Raw genomic sequence first — 8256 nt, 5'->3', positions numbered from 1 at the left:
TGAAGAGATCCCTAGTCTTTCCCATTCTGTTGTTTTCCTCTATTTCTTTGCATTGATCACTGAAGAAGGCTTTCTTATCTCTTCTTGCTATTCTTTGGAACTCTGCATTCAGAGTCCTATCCAAATCTTTGCAACCCCATGGACCGTAGCACGCCAGGCCTCCCTGTCTATCACCAACTCCCAGAGTTTACCCAAACTCATGTCCATTGACTCAGTGATGCCATCCAACCATCTCATCCTTTGTCATCCTCTTTTCCTCCTGCCCTCAATCTTTCCGAGCATCAAAGTCTTTTCCAATGAGTCAGCTCTTTGCATCAGGTGGCCAAAGGATTGGAGTTTCAGCTTTAGCATCAGTCCTTCCAATGAATAATCAGGACTGATCTGCTTTAGGATGGATTGGTTGGATCTCCTTGCAGTCCAAGGGACGCTCAAGAGTCTTCTCCAACACTACAGTTCAAAAGCACCAATTCTTTGATGCTCAGCTTCCTTTATAGTCCAACTTTCACATCCATACATGACCACAGGAAAAACCATAGCCTTGACTAGACGAAACTTTGTTGACAAAGTAATGTCTCTGCTTTTAAATATGCTATCTAGGTTGGTCATAACTTTCCTTCCAAGAAGTAAGCGTCTTTTAATTTCATGGCTGCAGTCACCATCTGCAGTGATTTTGGAGCCCCAAAAAATAAAGTCAGCCACTGCTCCCACTGTTTCCCCATCTGTTTCCCATGAAGTGATGGGACCAGATGCCATGATCTTCGTTTTCTGAATGTTAAACTTTAAGCCAACTTTTTCACTCTCCTCTTTCACTTTCATCAAGAGGCTCTTTAGTTCTTCTTTGCTTTCTGCCATAAGGGTGGTGTCATCTGCATATCTGAGGTTATTGATATTTCTCCCGGCAATCTTGATTCCAGCTTGTTCTTCATCCAACCCAGTGTTTCTCATGATGTACTCTGCATATAAGTTAAATAAGCAGGGTGACAATATACAGCCCTGACGTACTCCTTTTCCTCGTGACAGCTTAGGCAGTTCCCATACCTTCTTGGCTACTTCAGTTATTTACCAGCTCAGTTCTGCCCAATGACAAAGCTTCAGTCTCCAGCTTGGTTTAGCTCCTCCTTCCCTGTCTGTCTGTCTGTCTATGAAAGTTGCTCGGTCATGTCTGACTCTTGGCAACCCCATGAACTGTAGTCCATGAACTTCTCCAGGCCAGAATACTGGAGTGGGGAGCCTTTCCCTTCTCCAGGGGATCTTCCCAATCCAGGGATCAAACCGGTCTCCTGCATTGCAGGCGGATTCATTTCCAACCAAGCCCCAAGGGAAGCCCAAGAATACTGCAGTGCCCAGTGGTGAACTGGCAACCTAGCAGCTTGGAGGAGAAGAGCAGGGGGGGCTTCAGTGAGTTTCTGAGACAATTCTTCCTCTACTTTATCCTGAAGCAGCTCTCCTGAAATGATGGGGAAGGAAGGAGGGAAAGGAAAACCATGAGGGTCTCTGTTTTGTTTGTTTTTTTAAAGGTATTTTTGATATGGACCATTTTTTAAAAGATTTGATTGAATTTGTTACAATATTGCTTCTGTTTTATGCTTTGGGGGTTTTTTGGCCCCTAGGCATGTGGGATCTTAGCTCCCCAACTAGGGGTCCAACCTGCACCCCCTGCATTGGAAGATGAAATGCTAACCACTGGACAGCCGGGGAATCCAAGGGGATCTGTTAACAGACAAGAGTCATTTCCCTTTCTGCTCATTGTGGTAGCTTCTCAGGTTGGCACTGCTTGCCCTCTGGGTGGTAGATGCTTAAATACCGTACGGGATATTGTGGGGCCCATGCCAGATTTGGGTGCCTGGCCCACGCACACACACCACCCCCCCCACCCCCCCACCCCCCGCTGCCATACACAGAGCCTGTGTGTGGGAAGTCCAATTCTGGCTTGACCTTTTCCACACTTCCGCACACCAATGCATGATGACATGTCCATTTGCCCCTAGGACCTTGCCTTGGGTTTTAGACCTGAATTATAGCTCACACCTGGCTCTCTTCTGGGGAGTCCATTTACCCACGGGAAACTCACACACCCTTGCTGTACCAGTTGGTGGGAGTGCAGGTTAATCCTTATCAACTCTTCTCTACATCTCTCCAACTTCTTCCCGTCCGTGCTTCACTAGGTAGAGGAAGCTGATCAGCAAGTTGCCTGCATCACAGATGTCTAACTGGGAAAAGGGATGTCAGACCAACAGCCAGCTTGCACCCCCCATGAACAATTCTCTCAGAGCCTCCCTGCTTTTTCAGCTTCAAGGAGGTGAGGAGGCAACCCAGTGTTTCTTATCTATCTCCTTCCACTCTCTCCCCGATCCTTCTTTTATAGATTGAGCTGGGGAAGGATGGTTAGTTCCAAAGCTATTTCAAGTGTCATGCTCTCTTAGCGGAGGGTATCAAGGCCCTAACTGTTGGGATACTTGACATCTCTGTTTTTTTCACCTTGGCCCCTAATCATTAATTCTGGGGAAGTAGAAAATTTTTGCTCCATCACAGTCCTATGATGGTGGGTTTGGTGATAAATGCAAGGGAAGAGGAGCCCAGAGAGAATCTCTGGTTGCTCCATTCCAGTCCCAGGGACCTCCAGCCTCCCACCATCTCAGAGCCCTAATTGGGCCTGCTGCTCTAGACAACTCCGCCCTCAGGGTGTTGACCCCAGGACCAGACAGGACCCAGGGGACCAGTTCATCTCCTCTCCTCCAATGGGCTCCTATGCTGTATGAATACATCTTCCTAAATTCCCATAAGTGACCCATTTCTTTAACCCCCTGTGATGCTGGCCCAGGGGAAGGAATTGGAGCTTTTTAAGGGGAGTACTTTCAGAGATGTGCTATGTAGCTGCAAATGGAACCCAAGGTTTTCCAGTCCCCTATCCTCCCCCACTCTCCCATGTTTAGCAGCTCTCTTCTATAGACATCTCTCCTTCCTATTAAAGACATAGACTGTACTTTCTGAGGGGCTTCCCAGCTAGCATTAGTGGTAAGGAATCTACCTTCCAATGCAGGAGACTTAAGAGACATGGGTTCGATCCCTGGGTTGGGAAGATCCCCTGGAGAAGGAAATGGCCACACTCTACAGTATTCTTGCCTGAAAAATTGCACAAAGGAGCCTGGTGGGCTACAGTCCATGGGGTCGCAAAGAGTCAGATGCGACTGAAGTGACTGAGCACGCAGGCCCACTGCTTTCTAAGGGGTCACCCTTGAGACCCAATAGAACCACGCTGGGCAGAGATGACTCCAGAGTGTTTAATTTGACTCCCTGATCCTAGGTGCCTTTAAAATCCTTGGCCTGGAGGAGACCTGGGGCCAGCAGATTCTAAGAGCAGAGAAGTCTACTTGCTTGAGGCAGGAAGGTTGGGAAGGCAGCTCCCTCCTTGAGGAAGGTGGTGGGGAGTCAGCAGGAGATGGTGGGGAGGACCCCTGTGCAGCAGCAGGAGCCCAGCTAAGGCGAGAAGTTGGAGTCCCTGTAGACCTGGCACACTTGATGTTGTTAATTTCCCAGAGTCCTGGACTTGGAAGATAAGCTTTTCATCCTGGTTCAGCTGTTGAACTACCTTTGGTTTCAGGTAACTGCCTTCACCTTTCAAAGACGGAGTCTTTCTGCCTGGGCTCTTTGCTCTACTGCACACAGGGCAGCTGGTCTCGCACTGTGGGAGATTTGTGTCTTTCAGGGGACAAGGAGGCACACAGAAAGGGAGACGTGCTGAGCGTCCTCAGAGGAAAGCGGGCAGATACCGGATGGGGAGATGCAACAAATGCACCTTTAGGAAGCGGGAAGGGAGTGAGAAAGCACCCTTGGAGGGAATCCACATTATGGGCCTGCGATTGTCAGCTAAGGAAGGAAAAAAAAAATGCAGAGATGTTTAGAGAGGAAATAAGATGCAGGCAGAGCAAGAGGTGAAGCCATGTGCAGGGAGAGGGAGAAGAAAGGCAAGAAGGAAATCAGGAGTGGCTGAGAGAGCCCTGAGGGAGGGTCACGGCTGATGAAGAGTGGTGAAAAGCTGAATTCAAGAGGAAAAAATTACGATGGGGGGAGGGAGGGAGGGAGAGGACTAACAGGCCTGGAGCAAGGGTGGAGGAAGAGGGTTTGGGAAGAATGAGACATCTCAAACTGGAAAAACAAACTAGAAATAGGCTGAGGTGTCTCTGCTGGACTGCTGGAGTTTGAGGTTTTCACACTGGTGACTGAGGGCTGCAGGGCAGCGTGTGGGCTATTTTAAGCAACTTCAGAATAGACTCTCAGGAGAATGGCGACTGCTCTGGAAATCTGCTAGGGAGATTATTCCCGTCCTAGACTCAGCCCTTCTCAGGTGTTGGAGAAGACGCTTGAGAGTCCCTTGGACTGCAAGGAGATCCATCCAGTCCATCCTCAAGGAAATCAGTTCTGAATATTCATTGGAAGGACGGATACTGAAACTCCAATACTTTGGCCACTTGATGTGAAGAACTGACTCATTTGAAAAGACCCTGAGGCTGGGAAAGATTGAAGGCAGGATTTTTCCAGGGGTCATGTATGGATGTGAGAGTTGGACAATAAAGAAAGCTGAGCACTGAAGAATTGATGCTTTTGAACTGTGGTGTTGGAGAAGACTCTGGTGAGTCCCTTGGATTCTCAAAGAGATCAAACCAGTCAATCCTAAAGGAAATCAGTCCTGAATATTCATTGGAGGGACTGATGCTGAAGTTGAAACTCCAATACTTTGGCCACCTGATGTGAAAAACTGACTCATTGGAAAAGACCCTGATGCTGGGAAGGAATGAAGGGAGGAGGAGAAGGAGATGACAGAGGGTGAGATGGTTGGATGGCATCACTGACCTGATGGACATGAGTTTGGGCAAGCTCCGGGAGTTGGTGATGGACAGGGAAGACTGGGTCTCTACAAATAAACCACTCTGAGCTCTCCATCACTTCTTCATGCAGCATTGCCAAACTGCCTGGGGATGTACATCCTCATTTGTCTTCCTTGTATAGCTAGTTACGTCTGGTCCTTCAAAACTTAGCTCACCCTGTCTGACTCCTGGTGTGTCCTCCTGAGTGTTTCCAAACCACCCTGATCTTACCCCAGCCATAGTCCTGAGCTTTCAGGAGGAATATGGTGAAAACTGGAGTGCCTGTTTTAGAGTCTTTTCTTAATTTGTCACTGGGGAGTGGTCAACTAAATCTTTGAGCTGGTGAAAATATTTTCTTTGTCTGATATTTTAAAACTACAGTGAGGTATCACCTCACATGGATCCAAATGGCCATCATCAAAAAGTCTATGAATAATGAATGCTGGAGAGGGTGTGGAGAAAAAGGAACCCTCCTACACCATTAGTGGGAATATAAATTGGTACAGCCACTACGGAGAATAGTATGGAGGTTCCTTAAAAAACTAGTTCCTTAAAAAATCTTAAAATCTTCTTAAAAATAGAACCACCATATGATCCAGGAATCCCACTCCTGGACAAAAGTATAATTTGAAAATATACATATACCCCAATGTTCATAGAGCATGATTTACAATAGCCAAGACATGGAAACAAGCCAAGTGTCCACTGACAGATGAATGGATAAGAAAGAAGTGGTACACATATACAATGGAATATTACTCAGTAATAAAAAAGAATAAAGTAATGCCATCTGAAGCAACATGGATGGACCTCGAGATTATCATACTAACTGAAGTAAGTCAGGAAAAGGTGAATATTATATGGTATCACTTATAAGTGGAATCTAAAAAAATGATACAATGAACTTATTTACAAAACAGAAATAGATATATAGACATAGGAGACAAACTTATGGTTACCAAAGGGAAAGGGGTAGGTGATAAACTAGGAGTTTGTAATTAAAATATACACACTACTATATATGGACTAGATAACCAACAAGGACCTACTTTATAGTACAGGGAACTACATTCAATATCTTGTAATAACCTATAAGGGGAAGGGATCTTAAAAAAGTATATATATACATATATTTATATATAAGCCTGAATCTCTTTACTGTACATCTGAAACAACACAAAACATTGTGAATCAACTATATTTCAATAAATTAAAAAAAAAGAACTAAGATTAAAACAATAACAATCATTATTCTTCTGACTAATATTTGAAAGTACTCAAGCATTACTTCCTTTTAGAAAGAAACCCCAACTGCTCTGTTCATTATATGCTGCTTTAGAATCAAATGCTGCTGCTTCAGGCTCCTAGCAGACTGCCTCTCTGACCACCAAAGCACATGTCCTTACCCAAATTACAATCAGTAATTCTTATGCCTATTACTTCAGCTAGACCGAGGTCACCACCTTAGGCTTAGAATACCTTGCAAACCTAAATGAGGGCAGTTATGTGAAAACATTCAAAGGATGTAGGAGATACATTGAGATGTTTATAAGGGAAGAATTATGCAATTAGCACATTTAAGAAGAAAACCAGATATACAAACAGAAAGATACTGTGGTTTATCTTTAGAGAGCAGTATTGACATATGCATATTTGAACATATGATGAGATGTACATGGTGAGAGAGAGACGTTATAGAGCATAGTGGTTTGGAGCAGTGGATCTCACACTTGAGCTGCGTGTTGGATTCATTTGGAGGGCTTGTTAAACACAGTTTGCTAGGATACCTGCCCGGGGATCTGGAATCTGGGATGAGGCCTGAGAATTTGATTTATAATAAATTCCATATGCTGCTGATGTTACTCATCTTGGGACTATACTTTGAGAATCATTGGGTTAGAATGTGGTTTCTAGTGTCAGATGAATCCAAGTACATTCTGGTGCTTCTAAGAGGTAGTTGGGTAACTGTGGGCAAATCGCTAGTCTGCTCCGAGTCTCAGTTTCTTCATCTGTAAAACGGGGATAATGGGTCTTTCTCACAGGGTGGTTACAGTGGTTCAGTGAGGTAATGAGGATGACCTTGTAGTGTCACTCTAGGATGACCTAGGTGAGGGCTCCCTTTCTGTGAGTCATCATCTTCCTCCTCTTCCTTTGCATCATCAATGAACTTTGGCACTGGGAGGAGCCCGGAAAATTGCCTACTTGGATACATGAAAAAAATCCAAGACCTCGATAAGTTAAGTCATCTTCTGTAGATCAGACACCTAGCTTGTGATAGAGATGTAATTAAAATTCTTGGCTCTTAATTTAGTATTCTTAATGGAGCTTAATTTGGCACATCTAAAGAGAGATATGACATATGTGAGCAGAAAAGTCCATTAAAGGTGGAAGAAGAAGTGTGTCTACTGTGATGTTGAGTAATACATCATGTCAGTATCTAAAATATGAGATGTTTAGGGAGAGGTATGAGCTTGCCTTGTGGCTCAGACTGTAAAGAATCTGCCTGCAATGCAGGAGAGCTGGATTCGATCCCTGGCTCAGAAAGATCCCCTGGAGAAGGACATGACAGCCCACTCCAATATTCTTACCTGGGGAATTCCATGGACAGAGGAGCCTGGTGGGCTACAGTCCATGGGGTCGCAAAGAGTCAGACATGACTGAGCACTACTACTACCACTAGGGAAAGGTATTGTGAAATTTACTTACTGAGGCAGTGAAATGAGATGTAAATAGCATGGTGAGATATACATCCCATTACAGAAATGTGTGATAGAGGCTGTATTATGGGAAGATAATTCCTTGAGGAGAAGGGTGAAGGGATAGTTCAATGTCAGCAGCAAAGCCATGTGATACACCAGGGCAGGGAGAGGAAGTGGAGACAGCACTCACTATGGGAATCTGCCCCACCTCCCCCGCCCCACCCCCTCGCCCCCCGCCAGCTTTGCTATGAACTAGCTGTGTGTCCTTGAGCAGGTAGCTTTCCCTCTCTGGGCCTCCTTGGCATTCTCACCTGTGAGTGCCTACTATATGTCATTCACTTTGCCAAGTCTGTTATCTCATGAAATCATTCCAGCAACTCTGTATGCTATGCTAGAAATCTGCCTGACTCTCTACGTCTATTCTTCCCCTTCTCCACTCTGCCTGCTCTGCCATGGAGGGCTGGCTTGTGTGAATTGCATCAGTGGAATTCTAGTGCTGTCTGGATAAACCAGGAGTCCAGCAGGAGGTGGGAGGGTGGGAAGGGAGGAAGGAAGGGTATTTATTACCCTGGCTCTTTTCTTGGGTTTGCCTTGTACTGGTTGGATTTCAACTGAAATTGCTGCATGATGGTGTGGTCACTCACCTAGAGCCAGACATCCTGGAGTGCAAAGTCAAGTGGGCCTTGGAAAGC

This window comes from Bison bison, unplaced genomic scaffold (genome assembly GCF_000754665.1).
Source record: "Bison bison bison isolate TAMUID 2011002044 unplaced genomic scaffold, Bison_UMD1.0 scf7180017864239, whole genome shotgun sequence".
Classification (NCBI taxonomy): domain Eukaryota; kingdom Metazoa; phylum Chordata; class Mammalia; order Artiodactyla; family Bovidae; genus Bison; species Bison bison.
Note: the sequence above shows the minus strand (reverse complement) of the source record.